This window comes from Pleurodeles waltl, chromosome 4_1 (assembly GCF_031143425.1).
Source record: "Pleurodeles waltl isolate 20211129_DDA chromosome 4_1, aPleWal1.hap1.20221129, whole genome shotgun sequence".
Classification (NCBI taxonomy): domain Eukaryota; kingdom Metazoa; phylum Chordata; class Amphibia; order Caudata; family Salamandridae; genus Pleurodeles; species Pleurodeles waltl.
The window spans coordinates 238,003,100-238,025,702 of NC_090442.1; the positions used below are offsets into that span (position 1 = coordinate 238,003,100).

Genomic DNA, 22,603 nt, shown 5'->3' on the forward strand with positions numbered 1-22,603 from the left:
TGCAAACACCCCGTAACTTCCAGCGATACAGCACTGCCAACTTTGAATCACAGTGCAACAAGACAGTGCTCACCATGTGCTGGAAGGTAAAAGAACACACCACGCACTAGCATTAGAATAGAGTGGACATATAAAGTGCTGACCATGCGCTATGATTGCAGGGGGCAGAGGAAACAACCAACGCTCACCACGCGCTGGGGCCTCCTGGGAGAACAATGTGAACACTAAGCAGAGCGGGCAGGCCAGCTAATCAATGCCAGTGCAAAAGTGGTAGTCCTTCTTGCCACCCAGCACTAAACAGGCAGCAGGCTAACATAGTTTAGCAGATAGCAGTAATGGTGGTTTCTAGGGGTAGCACAGCAGTGTCCATTTGGAATAAAGTCCGGGAACAACAGGCAGCAGGGCAACAAACAGAAAAGCAATCCAATGAATCCTTTATGCTACCCACCAAGTAGTAGGCAGCAGGGCAACAGCAGAGCAGCAGTCCAGATGAGTCTTATGTGCAGCGCAGCAGTTTTTCCTGACAGAGGTTCAGTCCCAGTTCCAACAGTGGTCTAAAAACATGGGGTCCGAGGCCCTGTACTTATACTCAAAAATGTCTTTGATGTATGGGGTGAATTCAAAGGAATCCTTTCAAGTGTAACACATCCTCTTTTAACCCAGCCCTAGCTCCAGGCAACAGTAGGGGTAAATCACTCCTTTGTCTGAGGGCAAGATACAGCCTATTGACATGTAAGTTGTGAACGACCTCTTCCACCCATGAAGACTATCAGTATGCAGATGGTTGCAGATGCCTCTACTGTCACATCCACCATTCCTGTCTAGTGGCTGTCTAGAAAGTATGCACAAAGTGTAACTGTCACTTTGCCCACTGACGTGGATTGGAGTCAGGCTGCAAAATACCAGAGTTATAAGCACAGAGAAAAGCCCACTTTCTAAAAGTGTTATTTTTAAAATAGTAATGTAAAATCCAACTACACCAGTTAGCAAGATTTCTCACTACCATTCCAAACACACCAAACATGCCAATGATACCCCTTTCAGATCATAAATTACCATTTAAAATATATAAGGGAATTCCCAATGCTAACCTATAAGCAGCCCTCACAGTAGTGAAAAACGAAATAAGCTGTTTGTCACTTGTCACTACTAGTACATGCAAAACATAAAAGTACTGTCCTACCTTCCACATACACGGCACTCTGCCCACAGGGCTATCTAGGGCCTACCTGAGGGGTGACTTAGAAGTAGTAAAAGGAGTTTATGCTGTAGCAAGTAGTTTAAGATGCCAAGTTAAGGTAACAGTGAACTGTGCAGACAGGCACTGCAGTGGCAAGCCTGAGACCTGTTTGAAAGGCTACTTCTGTGTGTGGCACAATCAGTGCTGCATGCCCACTAGTAGCCTTTAATTTACAGGGCCTGGGTATATGGTATACCACTTTACAAGGGTCTTATAGGTCAATTAAATATGCCAAACAGGTGTAGGCCAAACATACCATGGATAAGGAGAACATTTACATGCACCTTAGCACTGTTTAGCCATGTTAAAGTGCCCAGAGTCCTTAAGCTAACAAAAAGAGGGTCAGAAAAGTAGGAGGAGGAAGGTGAAAAAGGGGGGATAACCCTGCAGAAAGGACCCGTTTTAACAGTACTACATTAGCCACATGTGTTATAGATGGAGAGAGGAATGAAGTGGTGAAGTGTGAAAAGCAAGGATCAACAAAGGTGATTGGGTCATGGTAAAGTTAAGATGAGTAAGACAGGGTATGACGAAGGTCAAGGTGCCAGCAATGCTGGAATTAGAGTTGGAATAAGATGAGAGTAGCTTTACATCAGAAGGGTAGTGTGAAGGAGGTAAAGATGAGTTGTGCAAGTGAGGACGTTGGATGCAGATGGTTGATTTTGATGATGGACTGAGTGTTGTGGTAGGAGGAGTGAGTTTTTTTAGTAAATAAAGTAGAGGAGGCAGAGATGGGGGCAGTGTGGTCGTAAGGAGGAATCTGGAGGGACATATCAGTTTGGTTACAAAGTAGGATGAGAAGGACACCCATGAGGTTACCTGATTACGTCTCGTAGGTGCACTTTCCCACTATTGTGTCTTTGTCCACTAAAGACATTGTTGTGGACATATTTCACTGTTATAATGTTGCCTATTGTAGCTATTATGCAGACAGTGTGATTGTGCGCTTTATTCCTTCATCAATTGCAATTAGTTGAATCCCTGTTAAGATTTGCTGTTTTCTTTCCCAACATGCTTATTGTCTGGTTGATGGGCTTCATTTTTACAATGTTTAGGCTTATGTTTATTTCTGTTTGTTACATGGAAGAGAAGGAGATGTATTATAGGTTTAAGATGGGGTGGTAGAGTTTAAATGTGGAACTCTGGTTGTAGCCAGCGAATGTGAGGAGGATTCCTGGTCAGTTGTATCTTGGAAAGCCATGGAATCACACCAACTGTAGATGCTGTTCCACAAGAAAGGCTTACCACCTATGTACTTTGTCATGTGATGGCATTACAGCCTACTCAGTACAGCCCATTGCACAAGAATTCTTGAGGTAGGTCTGTTTATAGGGACCTGGAGTGCTTCTCACTTATGTTTTCGGTGACTGCTGGTCAAGCATGTGTGGTTTTTCACCAATACCCCCTGTCATTCAATTACGTTTTCTGTCACCTCCTCCCTTTACCACTTTTCACTTGTAGGAAGCTAACATCCCATGTACATATATATCCCTTAGGTTTCAAATTAAGCCATTAGATCATGCTTGTATAAGATCATATTTCTCAAAAGAATCTTTTCTAACCTTGTAATTAGATCTTCTCATGACCTTAGTCAGCCTTTCATATCTAATTAATGATGAACTACATCAGCATGGTCCTCGACTCCAGTCTATAGTTTCATTAGGTCATAGAGATCTGGGTCTTCTTTCAGATTGTCATGTGCATCGCTCAACTGATTTACAAGTGTCAGTGAACCCTGGAAAATAAATTAGATGATAAGCATTCACAGCATTAACGCAGAAGCGGGTAGGACTATGCTCTGGAGCCATCTACCGGACATTCGTGGGGCGGGGTAGATGGCTGGCTGGGGGGACTCGACAGAGGAGAGCAAACCACAACAAAGTCCTTGACCTGGCCTTATCGGTAGTATTCTAGTTCTTACATGATCTTCATCATTCGCACGCTTACATGTTAAATTGATAAGAGACCCCATCCATAATTTTAGGTTGTCAGTGAATATCAAGTCCATAGCTGGGCAATGCAGAAAGTAGTTCCACAAAAAGAAATCTGGTCTTCGAATGTGATCTTCACCACGTAGATCTGCAGCGATGGCGACGCCCCTGATGTAGAGCTCTGTTGCGGCTCCGAGTTAACAGCTGCATCTTGGCCCAGAACGTAGAACTGTTGTATCCTGTTTTATAATTTCATCTGCATCCTGGCCCGGAGAACACCGCTAATCTTTTTCGCAGAATTTACAACTCTGTACTTTCTGAACGCTTAAGATATTTTTCGAGTTTGCTGTCCATCTTTCTTAGGCTTTTTAAAGCTGTTTCCTGGGAGTGTGGGCCAGGTGGGCGGGGGGAGGGGTGAGGTAACGAATATAGCACAGTACTCCTGCTCTGTGCTGTTTTGCGAGAATGGCACAAGAAGGGAGTGTGTTCTCTCAAATAGAACAAGAGACCACCCCCTTTCGCTCCTGAAGGATTTACCACAGTATCCGTATAGCCTCCATCTAAGTAAACTTGGAGTTTACTAACCTATGTTTACACAGCTGTTTTTTAAATACAGGCATGTGCGTGAGTTAGTGCTTGCAGCTGCTATCCCACGCAACCCCCCAGCCTCGGGGGCTCTGATAGCGGCAGCATCAGGAGCTCGGCTGACGGTCTTAGTTTTCCCCTCCTAGACCTTCCTCTATCTCTGTAACTGCGAACACGCGACTGAACCCGGGCTAAGGAGGGGAAAAGAGCTTTGACGCCTGTCACTTGAAGGGGGAGGGGCGTTGTCACTTCCGTTACCCTTGGGCACATGCAGGTAATAAATCATGCACAAAGATCTAGAAATAGCTCCTTCGAACTGCCCAGAACCGGCCTTGTTTCCAGCAGCTGTTTTCATGACCTAACTGGTCCCTTATGTGTCTTTCGTTTGAGGAATTCCATAAAAAATCTAAAGTAGAAACCAGCCTTCTGTAACCCATTGACTGACAATAAAAATTGTCACTTGGTTCAGGAATTCTTTTTTTCACACCAGCTTCGATGCACTTTTTGTTTCAATGTGGTAGCTGTCCTAACCTGACAGCTATTTGGGTCCTTTTTTTATTCGTGTTTTTTCTTTTTTAAATGTATTAATTAGCAGGTGCGATGGTTAAGAGTTAATTCCCACTGACAAATGCATGATCTCAAAGTCACAAACCCTAACCAAGGTGAAGCGGGGTCACCCTTCCGAGCTCGGTAAACTGGGTATGATAAATTGGGTAATTTTGACATGCAATTTACAGGACATCGAAAAGGAGGAAGTGCAGTAGAAAGTGTTATTACAAAAATAGTTGTTTTCTATTTCTGCAAAGCTCCAAGTGGCAGTGGTTGGTTACTGCTGGGCGCTGAAGTTTAATAACAAGACCCTCTGGTTTCCATTAGTGACAAAAACAGAGCGTGAGAGCCTGTCAGGTAGGCTCCCTGCACTTAAAGCGCATTACAGTAGAGCGGACTGTTGCCCGCTCTTCTGTAAAAGCTGCCGTCCTCAACCGGTGAGGACAGTGAAGATGGGGAGGAAAACATGTGGAAGAGAGATAAGGACCAGGACTGTGGAGCGCAGCGGGGGAGGGGAGGTAGTAGCGGCTTCTGCCAGATGGGGTTGTGAGAACCAGCAGCCCTGTGCCGGGTTAGTTGCCATGTAGGAGGCATGGGCGTAGGGAGTGTGGGGGACGCGGGGGATATGTTCCCCCCCCCAGATGTTGGAGTGGTGGGGGCACAGGGGACAAGGGTGGGGGGGACGAGGGGACAGAAGAATTTTCCTTTCTCTTCTGTAATTCGCAGGGCCATTAGCGCATGAAAGCGCTACCTATACTGGCCCTGCACTTGATCTGTGACCTGGCTCCAGGACACTCGCCCTCTGCCCTTTGTTGTGCTGCAGCACACAAGGGATTCTTTCTCACCTTGCCGCCACAGCTGCCTGCAGTCTGCACTTCTGAGAACAGAGGGAGATGAGAGAGGCCCTTTGTTGATTGCTGTCTGCATCCCATCCCTCCTGAGCCCTATCCTTCCCTTGAAAATCGAACCCTGAAGATAGCAGCAAAATTTGAGAAGGTAAGGAGATTTGGGTAATTAAATAAAGTATTGCCAAGTAACTCCCTTTCTTTTTAAATCCAGTGCTGTGTTGGAGAGTATCTCCCTTTCTAAAAACAGTATTGTTGAGTTACTGATAGATATGAGCAGGGCAGGCTTTAGCGCGCTAGTGTCACCCTGTTCACCAAAGAATGTAAGGGCCCCTCTTTCTGTCGCCTCTCTCTCACTCTCTTCTCTCCTCTGTCTCCAGCTTGCCTGCCCGGTGCTAATTATTGTCCCCTAAGTTGACATACTACCCCCCAAACATTTCAGTCCCCTGTCTCTCCTTCAGCCTTCCTGGTATTTGTGGAAGCCCGCTCTAAAGGCCAAGGGCTGTCTGTAAATCTCATTTCCTGCCAATGGCCTGTGGATGCGAAGCCAGCACTGTGGCAGCTCACAGGCTCTACAGGACTTCACAGGCTGTGGTGGAACAGAACCTGGCACTGCTGGATAGACGGCGGAGAGACTAGCACACAGCATGGGTCCCAGGAAGAACCAGATGGCCTGAGAGATGGACAGGGCTAGGTAAGGCAGCAGGGCCGGCTCTAGGGCGATGCAGCCGGTGCCGCTGCACTGGGTGCTGACTTAGGATGGGGGGTGCTGTGTTTGCAAGTATAGTGTGACTTTAAAAACACCTGCTGGGTGTTCCTTGCCACCAACAGTTTTTAGGCAACAATAAAAATCTCAATATAATTCCGGTGATTAATGGTCTTCCTGGAGAGAGATTGGAGTTTTGTCTAGTCTGAGTTTTGACTCATAATGTACAGGGTAACTATGCCTGCTACAAAGAATGTCTACATGCAGATCACAAAGTCTATATAATGTGAATAGGTCAGTGGGTTACTGCTTTTGTCAGATGCAGGAAAGTACCCTCTTTTTGACATGGTTACCCCCACTTTTTGCCTGTTGTCAGTATGTTTTGACTGTGTTCACTGGGATCCTGCTAACCAGGACCCCAGTGCTCTCTCCCATTAAATGTGATTGCTTGGACCACACGCATCCCACATTTGGTGTACTGGTGCCCCTTATAAGTCCCTAGTATATGGTACCAGGGCATTGGGGTACCAGGGATTCCCCATGGGCTCCAGCATGTATTAATCCACCCATAGGAGCCCATGTAAACTGTGTCTGCAGGCCTGCCATTGCAACCTGTGTGAAAAGGTGCATGCACCCTTTCACTTCAGGTCACTGCACCAGGTCACTGTAGGTCACCCCTATGACAGGCCCTCCTAGCCCAGAGGGCAGGGTGAAAGTACCTGTGTGTGAGGGCACCTCTGCAGGAGCAGAGGTGCCCCCACAAACTCCAGTTACATTTTCCTGGCTCTCTTGAGTGCGGGGACGCCATTTTACATGTGTACTGGACATAGGTCACTACCTATGTCCAGCTACATAATGGTAACTCCGAACCTGAGCACGTTTGGTAACAAACATGTCAGACTCATACCCCAATCCTATTGTCAGTATTGTTTGTATGATTCCATGCGCTTTGGGGGCTCCTTAGAGGATCTCCAGCATTGCTCCTATCAGCTTTCTAGGGTTTTCCGGGCAGCCCATGCTGCTGCCACCCCTCAGACAGATTTCTGCCCTCCTTCTGCTGCTTGAGCAGCTCATGCCTAGGAAGGCAGAACAAATGATTTCCTTTGGAAGAGGAAGGCAACACCCTCTCCATTTGGAAATAGGTGTTAAAAGGCTTGGGAGGGGTAGCTTCGCCAAGCTAATGGTATGCTCTGAAGGGAACATTTGGTGCCCTCCTTGGATAAACCAGTCTGTACCAGTTCAGGGACCTCAGCCCCTACTCTGGTCTGAAACTGGACAATGGAAATGGGCGTAACCACTCCCCCGTCCATCACCACCCCAGGGGTGGTGCCTGGAGCTCCTCCAGGTGGCCACTTGATTCTGCCATCTTGAATCCACGGTGGGCAGAGGCCTCTGTGAGCATATGAGTGGCCAGGTCAGGCAGGTGATGTCACAGCCCCCTCCTAGGTGGTCATCCTGCTAGGTGACCAATCCCCCTTTCTGGGCTATTTAGGGTTTCCTTCTTGGGTGGGTCCTCAGATTCAATGTGCAAGATTCCAGCAGGACTCCTCTGCAACGTTTACTATGACTTCTGGCCACTGGAACCGCAACTGGACTTCACAGGAACCTACAATCTGCAGCTCCAGCAGCGATTTCACCCTGCAACATTTTCTCCGGCTCCTTCCAGCAACTGCAGCATTAGCCAGGCTGTGCTTCCTCTGAGGGCAGCAAGTCTTCAGTCTGCATGAGAAGAAAGAAGGAAAATTCCTTGGAGTGAAGGAGTCACTTACCTGCATCCGCAGGCACCAACTGCAACAACGACCGGCTGCGTGGATCTCCTCTCCTCCTGAGCTGCGTGGATCCTGCATCAGGGGTGATAGTCTGGAGTGATCTCCTTGGTCCTCTCTACCAGCTGTTAAACTTTGGAGTAGGTAGGTCCTTGCCTTCCCATGCAGGACAGTACCCCCATGCACTGTCTCTTGCAGCTACCAAGGCCTGTAGTTATCTCCTCCAAGGGATCTTCAGGCTCCATGTAGCCCCAGCCCCCAGCACTCTTCTCTGTGAAGCACAGCCCTCAACGTGCTTCGCCTGCGACGTGGGACCTCTCTCAGGTGTGCTGCGTGGGCCTCTCTGCAGCTCGTGGGCTCCTTGCCTGTAGGTCTTCTGTGGGGGCTGCCTCTCCTTCTCCAGACTGTCTTGCTGAGGGTCACCTGGGACGCCCGTCCATGGGTTGAGTCCCCCTAGACCTTGCTGGTCCCCCGCAGCTCCACTTTTGTCCTACTGCGACATTTGCCTTTGCCAAGGCTTGCTGTTGGGTTTTCCACACCACAGACTGACTGCAATTCTTCATCCGGCGTGGGACGTCGACTGCATCACCTAGGAACTCTTCATCTGCTCCAGTGCTGCATTGCTGACTGTCTTCGTCTCCCCGTCGACCAACTCCTGCATCCACAGATGGGTGGGTCGTGGCTCCTGCCACGACTGGACACTCCTACGTAAACTGGGTTTGGTCCCCTTCTTTTCCAGGTCTTCCTCTTCCAGGATCCACCTCTAGTTTCTTGCAATCTTGCCTGCGTTTTGCAATATCCTTCTCTGAAGTCCTTTTGGTGGGTTGGGGAAAAACCAGTAACTTACCTCTTTTCTCCTGGTCGCTGGGGGGCATTCTGGTACTTACCTTTGGGGTTTCCTAGTTCCTGCAGCTCCCCTCTACTGATTCCACTTCCTTGCGTGGGGAACCGGCTTTCGCATTCCACTTTTTAAGTATATGGTCTGGTCCTTTAGTATTTCCTATTGCTTTTCACTGTTTTCTATTGCTTTTTATGGCAATTTCTGATTGCTACTGTACATATAATAGTGTGCTACTTACATCCTATTGGAGTATTGACTATTTAGTGTTTTAGTGTTACTGTAATAAGGAACCTTTATTTTTGTAACACATGTTTTTTCATGTGCTGTGTGACTACAGTGGTATTGCATGGTCTTTGCATGTGTCCTAGATAAGTCTTGGCTGCTCATCCACACCTACAGACACTGTCTACACTTCACAAATAAGGGGATACTTGGACCTGGTATAAGGTGATAATACCATAGGTACTCACCACACACCAGGCCAGCTTTCTACATCAGAGAGCTCCTTTTTTGTCCCCTGCAATTTATAAATTAAAACTGAATATAGAACAGTGAGCAATGAACTCATCAAAGAGCTGCATGCAAACATCAAGGTATAGATTAGAGCGTTATGATTTCCCCCCACTTTCATTAACTTAATGTTGCAAAACAAGTTAATTTGAGTGCAAATCAATTCTTATTATTAGAGAGCCCCCAACCATGGTGTTATGTTTTAAATTCTGAGTTTACACTTCTCCAGATAAAGCACTCTTAAACTATACCTGCTACCAGTATGGATGACCTATGAACCTACACCTTGTAGTCCTCTGTCTTATGTAACATTTCACATACATTGATTTACACATATATGATGATTGTCTCTGCGTAATGTCTGTGTGATGTAAAGTGCTTTGACACCCTAGACTGGTATGAGGGCTGAATAATGGAACAACACATGCGTATATCATGCATGCCTCAATATCGCGGTCTAAACGACGTGTCTTTACTACTCATGCTTTTACAACAAATTTTGCTGTAAAAGAATGGTAAAGGAACATGAGTTGTAAATTCTCCCCGCCCTGTCCCCTTACACCTGATACCGTACTCCACTCTGCCCTATCAGTTAAAACTGCCCCTGCCCTGAGCCCTAAACCCCTCCGCCCTGAGCCCTAAAAGTAACCCTGCCCTGTCCTAAAAACTACCTGCCCCCAGTCAAACCCTAAAGCCTACCCTGAACTGCGCTAAAAACTACCTTGACGCCCCTGCCCCCCGGAACCCTAAAACCTACCCCGCTCTGTCCTAAATACTACATGACCCCCACCCTGTACCCTAAAACTTACCCCACCATGTCCGACCCTACCCTGTCCTAAAAATGAACCCAACCTCCCACCCTAAACCCGGCCACAGCCCTACTCACCTCGCTCTCCTCTGATTCTTCCTGTTCCACCCGGACAGCTAGACCGCTCTCTATGCTGTAACCACGCATATGCGTGGTAAAGACATGTGTGGTAAAGGCATCCATGCTAGCCCCATATTTGTGTTAATGACAGCAGCATGGTTATTGTAATGCGTTTTTTGCGTTGTAAGGGATATTTCCCGGTATGAGTGGTGCTATAAAACGAATGAAATGCATCTGAGCGAGAGTGGTGATGGATAGTAGTGAGGGAATCAGTGGCGGAGGTGGTCACTGGGGGGCGGCAACAAACAATGTCGCACAGGGCGCCACCAGAACTAAGGCCGGCCCTGTCAGACAGCACAGCAGTTCACAGGAAGGCGGCAGCACAGAGACTTACACTTGACAGTCAGACAAGGACCTAGCAGCAATCATAGGCCTTACTGGCCTTCACAGGCAGGTGGGGGGCCAGAGACTGACACAGCCTGACTAGAACGAAAGCTCCCAACAGTCAGCACAGTGCATGGAAGGCTGCACAGGAATCAACAGGAAGCACTGCGCCCAGCCGGCAGTGCAGTCCTCACAGGAATTTACACAGGCGAACAGCAGCACAGAGATTGTCGCTGCTTAATAGGCAGCCAAGGGCCCAGCAGACAGGGAATTGCAGGCTGCCCAGGACTCGACTGGAAGCAACCGCCTCCCCACATTCTCCCCCCCCCCCCCCCCCCCCCAGAAATGTTGTGTCTCCTACACCCCTGGTACGAGGCACGGAAATAACTGAACCCTTGCCTCAATTTTGCAAGGATCCTGCCCGACACCATTCTGCTTCCTCTGCTGCATCTTAGACCACTTTCATGTCTGTTTTTAAGTGTTTTTTCCGATTGAGCCTCTTCCTATATTTTAATCCATCTTTCTTTGATACATGCCTTCTAAAAGCCCACAATTCCCTATCTTTTCAAAGTTCATTATTGTTCTTTTTGAATTTATAATAGTTTTGCGTTATTCATTGTGCACTGTAGCAAACTATACTAGGTTTATCATTGCTCGCTCCAGAGGGAAGTCTTGTAGTAGGCTTGGCTTGCTACTGCTAGGTTGGCAGTCTACCGACTCTTAAGAGTTACTGTTCTACCCATTTTCCCGCATTCTAAGCCTTACCCTAGGCCCTAGCTGATGCGGACTAGTAAGTCTGTACCAGACTGTGCTTCAAGAGGGCAAACGTGTTTGTGTATATTTCTAAAGGGCGTAGACCCATTACAGTCAAGACTATCACTCTTGTCCTTTGGTCTAAACTGAGGCTAACCATATCTTCTGCTAATGCATGAAAACTTGCACAAGCTCCTCCAGTCAGAAAGAAATGTAGTGAGATTCAGTATGCATAGTAACTTTGTCCGTTCGTCCACTCCCTCAGTTGTTGCTGTCCATGCTATTTACAGAACAAAAATGTATATAGTTAACCGAGCCTTGTTCAGCAAGCAGCTGTGCTTTGGAGACCGTCGTAATAGAGAGACTGCTGTAAATCAATAAGTAAGAATTTATAGAAAGTGTCAACTTCCAACAAAGAGAGATCCCAAGATTGATTCCCCAGACCTGCAGACAAGCATCCTCAATGGCACAAGACAAGCAATCACAATGGCACAGCTGTGTGTGCGCGCACATACACTAACATACATACACATACACACACACACACCCCCTCCCTCTTTCCCTCCCCCCCTTCTCTCCCCCCACACACAAACACACTTAAGCAATACACATTATGGGTAAGACACAGTCCAAGAGAATCACATGTACACTCTTAGGCTGATGACATAGACTAGAAGATCAACAAGCATTTACAATGCAACGGGTCTCTCGTTTGCTCATGTTAGAGCTGATCACCTTGTGAACTCCTAACCCGACTTTTCACCTACCGGGCAAAAGTGCATTTGTGTACACAACCCGAAAAAGTGAAATTAACTATGTAAAGCGCTCGACTTCTGCCAAGCGAGATCGCACTCGTAATTTAGAGAAAAAGAAGTCCACAAGCCTGATGGAAAACAGCAAGCCTCGCATGTTTTCTGTACTTGGTCGCTGCGCTCGAGGAGGGCTAGCCACCGGAAAAGGCATGACGTATGCTTGCCTTCGGCTAATGAAAGCAAGCAGATTTTATTAGGAAAGCCCACGAACCTTTAAAAAACACTGACGTGAAGTTGACAGGGCTCCGAGCCCTTTTCTAAATACAAAAGCGTCTCGCTGCGATACGCATGCGCGAGCGCATGCAACGCAGGCTCGACCCTAAAAATGATACTTCATTAAAGTTAAGGGTCCTCCAGAACATCATCCTTCACAGAGGAAACCAAATTCACCTGTAGACAGGATAAATAGTCCCTGTAATTTCCCCATAGGTCATTAGACCTCTACAAAGGATGACCTTTGCTCTGAAGAGCGTCACCTGTTTGGGGCTTCTGGCTGAACAATTCGTCCAAGCAGTCTAGTTGGGATGGACACGCTGCTTTCAACAGAGTGCTGTTTGCTTCTTTGTCAACAGTAGAGCCACCCAGGAAAGAGATTGCCCAGGCAGTAGCCCTCCATTTTCAACTCGGAATCATAATGCACTGAAGTGTCCACTATATCTGAAATATCCATCAACACCTTGGACCAGAATATGTCAAGAGCAGAACAAGCCCAGACCATATGAAAAAAGACGGTTTCCAAAGACCAGTATATGGGAAAAGTGGCCTATGAAGTATATTTAGTTAGTATTGGTGGGATTAGGCATGTGCACACTAAGCAAATACATTGTATCAACTAAGAGTGCTTTAATTTATTATGTACTTGTAGTTTTATGTAGCACAATTTCAACCTGCCATGGTAACAGAGCTATATATTTAGAAACAAAATTGTACATAGTACTGCGGTACTAAAAATAAAGTGAAAACATAAATATTTTAAAAAAAGAAACTGTACTACACTGTCACAAATATAGTGTATTTTCAATTTTTTACATATTTAATTCTTTACAAAAAAGTCCACAGAGTACCGGAGTAACACCTAAAAACTACCAACAACCATGCTTTTTTCTTTCATATTCTAAGTGGCGCTGTAAAGTGCTGTAAAAATATATAGGAAAACTATGAACACATGTCTCTACCTGGTACCACTTTAATGAAGTGGTAATAGGTATAGAACTACAATAAAACCTACAAGTTGCCTACATCTAAGGCCCTAGCCCCGAACTTGGCAAAATGCAGCAAAAATGCGCTGAAAATGACCCTGATTTCTTTTACGTTTGGTAAACACTCATTAACCAGTCACACACTGCCTTGTTATCCTGTGGTATACTGCGAACGCACTGCAGTATACCACGGTGCAACATATAACTAAGTATTTTAAAACGTATAACTTTAACACTAACTCGATTTACAAATATTACCATAAATTACCATTTTGTATTGCCTTTGTCCAGTTAATGGGTATAAGTGTTTACTAAACATGTGTTACTAATGCATCATAGGTTTGTAGAGGTATTTGCACGTTATACATCTTTTTCTGTGTGCAGGTGACAGTTGAGGACTTGAGTGCAGCATATTCCACTCAAGGTTTTTGGTTCTGCAAAAAAACTTTTTCAACAGGGCAACTATTCAACATACTAAGTATTGTAAGCAGCCTTGAGTTAGTAGACAGAATCATCTCAGCATGGCAATTTCTACATAACATAGAAGTATGTGCATGCCAGGTACTGACCTGCATGTGTGCTTATTTTGCTTCAGAAGATGGGTTATCTGTAAAGTTTTCACCACAGTATGAAGGCTGCAGGTACTATGTTCACTATTCAAGGACGTTCAGCATAGTAGCACTGTATCAGCGAGTTGAAGTTCCATAATAAATCCAATTTTTAAAGGAGGAGAGAGGGCAAATCCAGCCAACTGTAGGGCTATAGCCCTATTGGACACCAAAGCTAAATAGTACGCATCCTTGCTATTGGTGGACTTAATAGACTGGTCAAACAAAAATGACATCATCCCACTAAATCAGACCAGATTCAGAAAAGGCGTAGGTATGACGACGAATCTCTTAGTAACTGGCTTTTTGATCAAACAGTGTTAGCAGACGAGGAAAAAGTTACACCTCTGTTTTGTAGATTTTAAGGTCGCTTTTGACACTGTAAACTGGGAGCCCCTTTGGAACAAGCTGCAGAGCTGGGGTCTGCCAGATAATTTGCTACAATCAATTCAACTATTATGCACTGAGACCTGGATCCAAGTGAAAATTGGGACGCAATGAGAATGTCAAGGAAGATTCCAACATTCCAGGGACTCTAGTAAGATTGTGTATTAGAACCTCATCTTTTAAATGTTTTTATGGCAGACTTATCACCAGCTCTGGAGCAGGAAAATTTGCATCCCCCTAGTCTGGGTCACCTTCGTCTTGCACATCTATCATATGCAGATGACATTTTGTTGTTCAGTTCAACGAAAGTGGGCCTACAAAGATCAGTTATTGTCCTGGCGCAGTATGCCAGAATCAGCCACCTAGAGGTGAATGTGACAAAAACTATGTCCATCTGCAAACAGGGGCAGGATCCATAATTTTATCAAATCATAGTCTACTAGAGTCTGTAATCAACTATAAATACTTGGAGTTCTATCTACACTCCAGAGGAAAGTTTAGTTACCAAAAACAATTTATAGTGAAGTAGATGAACGTACTCATCCATGCCCTTACTACTCTGGCAAAATACATGGCTGTTTCCTCTTTCCAACACCTTTCAACTGTTATCTCTGTGATGTTACTGCCAACCATTGCATTTGGCAGTTTGGCCATGAGAGGCCTGGATGCTGCAATACTGGATAAAGCGCAGACCAGCATCTTTAGGTGAGTTTTTAACCTTCCACCAGGCTCTTCACCAGCACAAAATTGGCTTGAATTTGGGCTCACTAAGCACGATTTGGCTAGAAGAGCAATAACAAAGAGTTGGTATAAGATTAGTCAAGATCAATCTTCTCCACTAAATAGTGTGATATGGTTGGCTCTTCAAGGGGATCACCAGTCTGAATATTACAAGTATGTGAACAAATCCATCTCAAAAATAGATTCAAAGGAACTGTGCGAGCATCCTATGATGCCTTCAAAAATGTAACAAACAGGGCGTAAAGCTTCAGTCTTGTCTGAAAGACCAAATTAAATTATGCTCATGTTCACATGCATGGTTGGTACCAAAATACTCTTACACCGGCTTCTTATCAAGCCTACATTAAACTCTGAATCATGATTTTTCCTTATGGGAATTATACCTACATTGGTTAATCAACCAACGTGAAAATACTCTGGTCCCATATCTTGCAGATTGATTTTGTACAAGGGATAAAGAGGGTTTTATCCACTGGATCTCCATTTGTTCCAAACTTCGAAACCTATGCCTGCAATGGGTAAAAATCTTTAACAAAAGGGGCATTCATACATGCAGGGAATCTATAATAGCATGTCTCAATTGGGGGGGGACCTGCATTTAAACTGTAAACTTGTTACGTTTCTGGCCCTGGTTCCTATCGACAAACCAGGATCAAAATGCACCCCTGCATAACGGACTTCCGCAGCCTGGGATGATTTGTGTTGATTGATTTTAGACCAAAGCTGCATGTGCTGTGATCGGCTTGACGCGTAAGCTCAACCTAAGCTTGTATTTGGTATTGTGCACCTGCACAAACAGGGCCTTAATTGCACACACATGACAGCACAAGTATATATTCACATATAACCATTGAATTCCAGCTGGAATGTAATCTTTCTATCGAGTATTTGCACAAATAGAACATAATTTGCATTTTGAGCATGGGTTTAAAACGTTTTAGGCATATATTTTATATTTTTTAATGATGGCATAAATTGTACTATGTAAATTTGTATGGAAATTGTTATGGTTTTAATCAACTGAAACAATACAATGAATTGATTGCGATGAGGGTCGTTTTGACTTCTTTCGTTGGGTACCCCTACATTGGTACAATACATAAAAAGCAAGATTCCTACAAGCACAGCTTGTAGAACTTACCAACTAGATGAATCAGATATCGGAGTATACTCTTTGCCATTTCATCTGAGACTTCAAGTATATCTTCTTCTGCTGTTCCCTGTTTCTCTGAGATGCTAAATACCAACTTACATGAACATTTGCAATACCAAAAGGTCTGACTTTAAAACGAATGTTGAATGGTAATGTGTAGTAGTACAAGACAGCGTGGGAATCAATGTGTATTTCTGTAGAAGCAAAGAACTACAGAATAATATTGGTGCAGGTTAAAAGGTTAGGTGATAGTTGTACTGTAAGGCCAGACCTAAAAGGCCATGTAGATTAATGTTGGCCTTCTTATATGTGCGGTTGCGAGAGAAAAACACCATAAATAATCTAGTTTTCTTAGACAATGTAATAGCATGTGTGTACCATTGAAAGTTCAACCACAGGCAGCTGGATGTATAAACAAAATTATCACAACTATGTGGCAGCAAGTCCTTTTGTGAAAGCACGCAACATCTGCCCAATCAACGTGCTTCTGGCTCCCAACAGGTGAGCAGAGCCAAAGCCCTTCTGCCGGTGTTCTCATATATATGTCTGGCCACAGGTGTGCTGTCAAACCAGACCATAAGGATGTAAGATATCCTTTAGCTTAAGAGTAAGGTCGGATATTCTGCTGCATACTTCTGCTACTTCACTGCTCTTGGCTGGGTGTCAAAATAAATCCATAATTTTGGTGGTGGCCTGCATTCCCAATGTATAGCCACTCTTTTGCTAAAATTATTGCCTGTAATGTCAGCATTGTCTGCTTCCTGTAGCGGTATGGGATATTGGCCTTATAGTCCATCTATGTGAGCGATGGCATGAAAGGGAAAGCCATCTTAATCATGGTTTTCAAAATGGAGAGAACCTGTTTTAAATTATCTTGTAGCCTTGGGTAAAGCCGTTCACTATGGCGAAAATATGCCATCTTTCTTTCACACCAAAAGTCTTCTGTTTCATCACTGTATTACACACCAGCACTCATCAGTAATTTTAGTCTGTGCAAAATACAATGGCTTATGTTTACTGTTTTGAGAGACCTTCTTTATTTGCCTAAAACTCCATTGCCACCATTCCTCTTTTATCTGCTGCCCTCCATCTGTCACTTGATGGTAGCTAGCTCAAGATGCATTGCCCTTCCTAGGTTTTAGTGCTTCTGCATTTAAGAACAACCCAGTTTCATTACCTCTCAACATCATACTACAGAGCACTTGTAACCAAATGTATAACTCTTTTTAAAGGTTTCAGACTTACTTATTCAGAGGGGTTTTAACCGCTAACAATAATTTCTGGATTTAATAAACCTATGTATCGATTATGAAACGTTTTTCTGAATTGGTGAATGTGTTTACAGATTGATTGCAAAATGCAGTTTGAAAGGACCATGTTGTAGGTGTCCCTTCCAAACTGCATTTCAACCTTGATATGCGTGTAGTTTCTAACCACAATTCCTGTCACAAATCATTTAAGAGTTATGCACTGTCAAATTGAGGTGGTAACTGATTCGCAAACGGGAAGCAGGGTCTGTTTTGGACACCTTACCCTCAAGAACTGGGATACATCAGGGGGAGTAGGCAGTAACCAGGGAAACACTGCCAACTCACTTTCAAAAAGGAAAATATTTTAGTTAAAGTACTCCCGTTTCTATCAGGAAAATCTAGCACCTGCTTTTCAACATTTTTTTTTTTTTTTTTTTTTTTTTTAAAAGCAGTCACTGGGATGGTGGCATGCTGATCCTTGCAGGTCACATCACTGTGATTGTACCTAATTATAATGGATCACTAATTACAAGTGGACTAATTGCTTTCCATTGGGCGGGTCCATTTGCAACTCACTACGATTCTGTATTTTTGTGAATAATATACAGGTCAATTTTCACAACCCAATTCTATTTGCAGCAAGGCGGTGTTCAATTAACACCACTTTTCGCAAATAGAACCTTCAAAAATCTGTTCCTTGGTTCTCTCAATTTAGCCTCTTTAACAAGTGTTGTAGGTTTTCAATTTATGCAACAGCATAAAGTGTAATAGACTTGCAAGTGTGTAAAACATATCACAGATGCAGCACTACATAGGCATGCTAATAGCAGATAATGCTCATAACCTATGTATAATTGCCAGGGGGCCATTCCAGGGTAAAATTCATTAAACTCACATGGGAGCATTACTAAATTTGGGCCGGTGGTGTTAGTGGGTCACACTCATGTGGAGACTGGCACTTATTTTCCCCTCATAAAACATTGACCGAGAGCAAGACCAAGAGAGGCAAGTTACACAAAGGGGAAAGAATGAGCAAGAGAAAGGCAGACAACCTTCATAAAGGGAGAAAGCAGAAACCGCCAAGAGTTAGATAAAGGTGCATTGTGTCTCTGGTAGTGGGTTAAAGAGGCATGAGGTGGATTCAATACTATGCATTTGTGCACCTGCATTTAATAGCACTAGCTACAGGGTTCTGAGCAGAGCTTTAGTCACAGTCTCATTATTTTATAAATTAAGCACTGCTAGGGAGTATGGTGAACATAGATATTAATGGAGTCCATTAAAAAAATCAAACGAGTTAAATTTTCAATAAAGTTCACTAATTAGTCTTCATCAAGTAGTCTTTATGAATGTAGTAGTTTGGGCAATATGATGGTCTTTGGTCTGGGCCCAGTCTAGGTCTTTAATCCATGACTGGATACCTAGCAGATTCAACTCCCTTTAGAAACATTTATATGTGTAATATGTCAGTTATTCTGTGGCATACAACTGTAATTGCTTATATTTTGTGAAATGCCAGGTATTAGTACTATCTTTGTCAATATACTTGTGTGACATAACTCAGTGAATATTCATGTGGAAATCTTATTTATCTTGTGGAACAGACATTTGAATTTTATTTATGTGCCTTAAGTCAATTTAGAGGGACTGTTTGTATCTGTGCTCTATTTGTACAGTGCCAACCTAGCCAAAAAGGCAATGGAATGCTGTATGCATTCAAAGGTAAGCATATAGTTTAAGGAAAACCAAGCCATGTGACTCGAGCTGACAATTTCTAATGTTTATTTTTCCTCAGATCGCAGTTCTTTACCAGATGCTGAAGTTTCAAGTAGAGGACATTTGTAAATGAGGAAAATTAAGTTCATGCAAACGTCTGTAGTAGTGTCCTCGTCATCTGCCCTTGAGTGAAATTTTGGAAAGAAGCTACTTCCTGAGACTGTAGTCTGTGTAAAACCTGGATCTACTTTCTGATCATTAAATAGTTCATTATTGAATGTGTTATCCTCGCTGGGTTGAGGACATAAATCGATGTTCACCTATATTAGGTCACTTTTTTGGTTTAAATGTAACTGATGGCAGCAATCTAGAGTGTTTGTTTTGTTAACAGGTTTCTGTAGTAAATCTAGTTTTACTTTGAAACATTTTAGCCTAAGAGTTGAAAGCAAAGAAAACATTCTCTACAATTCTGATAACCAGATATGTAAGGTCATGAAAATTACAAATTGCAGCTGACCTCTACTTTGGGTTTTAACTGCATCCAATTTCAAAGATCCAGTCCAATTTCTGGTCTGTCTGCTGCATCTTGCAAACAGAACTGCAGATCAACTGCTTCAACACTGCTGCTCTCTTTTAGTGCTGTGGCCCGGCAAACCAACGCAGCTCCGCTTCACTTCAGCAATCAGCCAGTCGTCTGGAAAAAAAAACACCCAAATTTAAAGATGATCTTTTTACCCCAGGGGTGAGAAAAAATAAATCCCTCGAAGTCTTAGATAGCTAAAGACTCCATCTACAAGACACCAGTAATATTGTAGGAGAAGAGAGCTGTTTGCTCCAGTCGTGATCATGCGTCAGTAATAAATTCCACCTGATAGGTATGGGCAGTGCATTGAATGTTGTGTGGTAGGCAAAGTCTGGGTAAAAAAGAGATTACATTAATTTTTTCCTTAAGAACTACAAAACCATACATAGTGCAGATGTACTGATCTGGCATTCCTCATCAGGTAGCATGTTTTTGACATGCTCCATGAAGGACATGAGAGCTGTAGATTTGATATTTGCATTCGTCCAAAGTATCGAGTTTAGCTATTGTTGTGCAAAAATACTGATTCGAAAATATAGACTGCTACTGTGTCATCAAAGTAAGTAAACCAAGATAAGTTAATATTTCCTGATCTTAGCTCTACATCTGTTATGTGACAATGTCTTTATCCTAGAGGTGCACAGATCTGGAGTTAAGAATAGTAAATCTATACTTGCCTATATGTTTTTACCCTGATAGAGTGATAGTTGATGTCCTGGAGACGATATTTTTTGCAAGATGATACTTTGTTCCTTGATATTATGCTGTGAAACCATGATATTGTTTCACTTCCTACATTTTTCTGGTAAGAAGTTGTTGGAGCACCTTTTGCTATATAAAAATGCAGGATAAAGAGGTACCTGTAAAACTGTCTCAGAATGGAAGAACATAGCAGTTTTTACAGGTGAATGCGTTTACAGAAATAAAGTGCAAACCTGTGTGTTGTCAAAGTTCTATACAAATTACAGTTGTTCAGCACTTGAACTGTTTCTTCCTTAAATATTGTACAGAGCTAACACAGATTTAGCTTTTTACGCAACTCATTTTTAAAAAATGAAATACCTAAATTTGAGTGTTTTTATTCTCTGTGGTTAATGCTTTACCTGTTTAACTTCATACTGCTCCAGTTTTAGAACATTTTCAATGTGATTTGTTACCATATCTTGTGGAAATCTGGGAACCAGTTTATTTCAACCTCAGTTTAATGATGACTCTGTCCAAGGTTTATGTTCAGGTTTTCTACTGAAAGTTATAGTGTATATAATTTAAGTTTATTATTTTCGTTATGAAATTGCGACAAATGTTCAGATGTTGCTCTTTTTAATATTTCAAATAAACCTCATCTAAACAAACATTTTGAGGATTTGTTTTTTTTAAATGTGTGCATTTTGGACAATTATTCTATTCTTGAGCAATTTTATCACATTCAATATTTCTATAATATGTATGTTGTTGATGTGGTCCTGATAGTACTTTGGAACAAAAGTAGATTCAGCACCTTACCTTGTGAATTTCAAGACTTTTTAGTTCAAAGCCTACCAGGCATAATGACATCTTGGACATCTGGAAAGCTTCCCTGGGAATACATCCCATCCTTTGTTTACCATTGGATTTGTGGTTTGTAACTCACATTTGCATGCTTTCTATTTGCTGTCTCTCTTTGTCTTAGGCTGTCCAGCTCGAGTTTGTCCCTTTCCATGCCCAAACCCTATTCACTTTATTCTTCCACAGTGCTCTCTTTCTGTAAACATGCATTTAAATCTTGGTTTTTATCTTTTCACATTTGCTGTGTATTCAAAGACAGAGGTCAATTTGCCTACTCCGTTTTCCAAGGGAGTTTCGTACTTTTCTTTCTCTGACTTCAAAATGAGAGGATTAATGTGACAATCTTTTTGTGAAAGGTATGTCTTTTTTTCTAGCACACAAAATTTAAATATCCATAAATGAACTGTGCAGATATTTCATAATTAGAAAAGGCCAAATGAAGCACATGTTTAATAATTCTGATGTGTGGTGGAAACAAATAATTTAAAACAAATCAAATCAATACAGTAGGTGATGACATTTCCACACATTATCCTTTGTGGGCTGTATACTTTTATTAGTAAAACTGTACATATGTGCAAATGTAATGGAGATTTCAGTTGAGGATGTGTTGTCTGTAAGAGAAGTGTGCTACCACATCATGCATATTCCACTCTGCCACTCCACTCTGCCCTACTCCACACTATGCCGTTCCTCTGCATGCCACTCCACACTGCATCACTGCACTCTACTCTGCACCACTCCACTCTACACCACTTCTATCTACTCTTCTACTCTACACCACTCCTCTCTTCTACTCTACACCACTCTGTGCAATGCACTATACCTCCACTACTCTACAGCACTGCACTTTACGCTCTGTGCCACTCCACACCACTCTCCTCTGCCACACTACCCTGTCATTCTACCTTGCAACACTGCACCCTATGCCATTGTACTCTACGCCAATACACTGTACTCTTTACATCTCCGCACCAGTGCACTCTATGCCAATCTACTCTAGGCCACTGTATTCTACCGTGCACCACTCTGCCCCGACTACACTGCACTCTGTGCCACTATACTCTGCAACACTTTACATCACTGCACACCACTGCGCACTCTACCATTTGTCTATACACCTTTGTACTCTAAGCCATTCTATACTACTCTGCACCACTTTACTGTACGCCATTGTTTACACCACACTTATCTGCACCACTCTACACCAATGCACCATATTCCATTGCACCCTACCCTGTGCCACTGCACTCTGCGACACTCCAAACTACCCTGCCCCACTGTACTCTGCACCACTTTCCTAAACCATTACTCTAGGCCACTAAATTCTATCCCTGTCTACTCTGCACCATTGTACTTTTTGCCACTATACTCTTCTCTGCAATTCTCTTCTTTACACCCCTGCACTCTGTCACTTTACTCTGCTCTAAACCACTGCACTCTATGCCACTCTACTTTACCCCACTGCACTCTACAACTCTACTTTCCACCACTGCACTCTATGCCAGTTTACTCTGTGCCGCTGCACCACTCTGTGCCACTACCATCTATGCCACTGTAATATACTCTGCATCACTGAACTCTAACTCTGCCCTCTACACCACTGCACTCTATGCCTCCCTACTCCACAC

At 43.4% G+C, this 22,603-nt stretch overlaps 1 protein-coding gene across 1 annotated transcript in view; it reads left to right on the top strand.

Annotated features, from left to right (window-relative positions):
• The window catches only part of LOC138287630 (retroelement silencing factor 1-like), a 215,830-nt gene extending 195,062 nt beyond the window's left edge, over window positions 1-20,768 (top strand). Inside the window, exon 4 of the mRNA XM_069228214.1 lies at window positions 18,924-20,768. The gene's annotated coding sequence lies outside the window, so the exon portion shown is untranslated. The remainder of the gene's footprint in view (window positions 1-18,923) is intronic.
• Window positions 20,769-22,603: the final 1,835 nt, after the last annotated feature.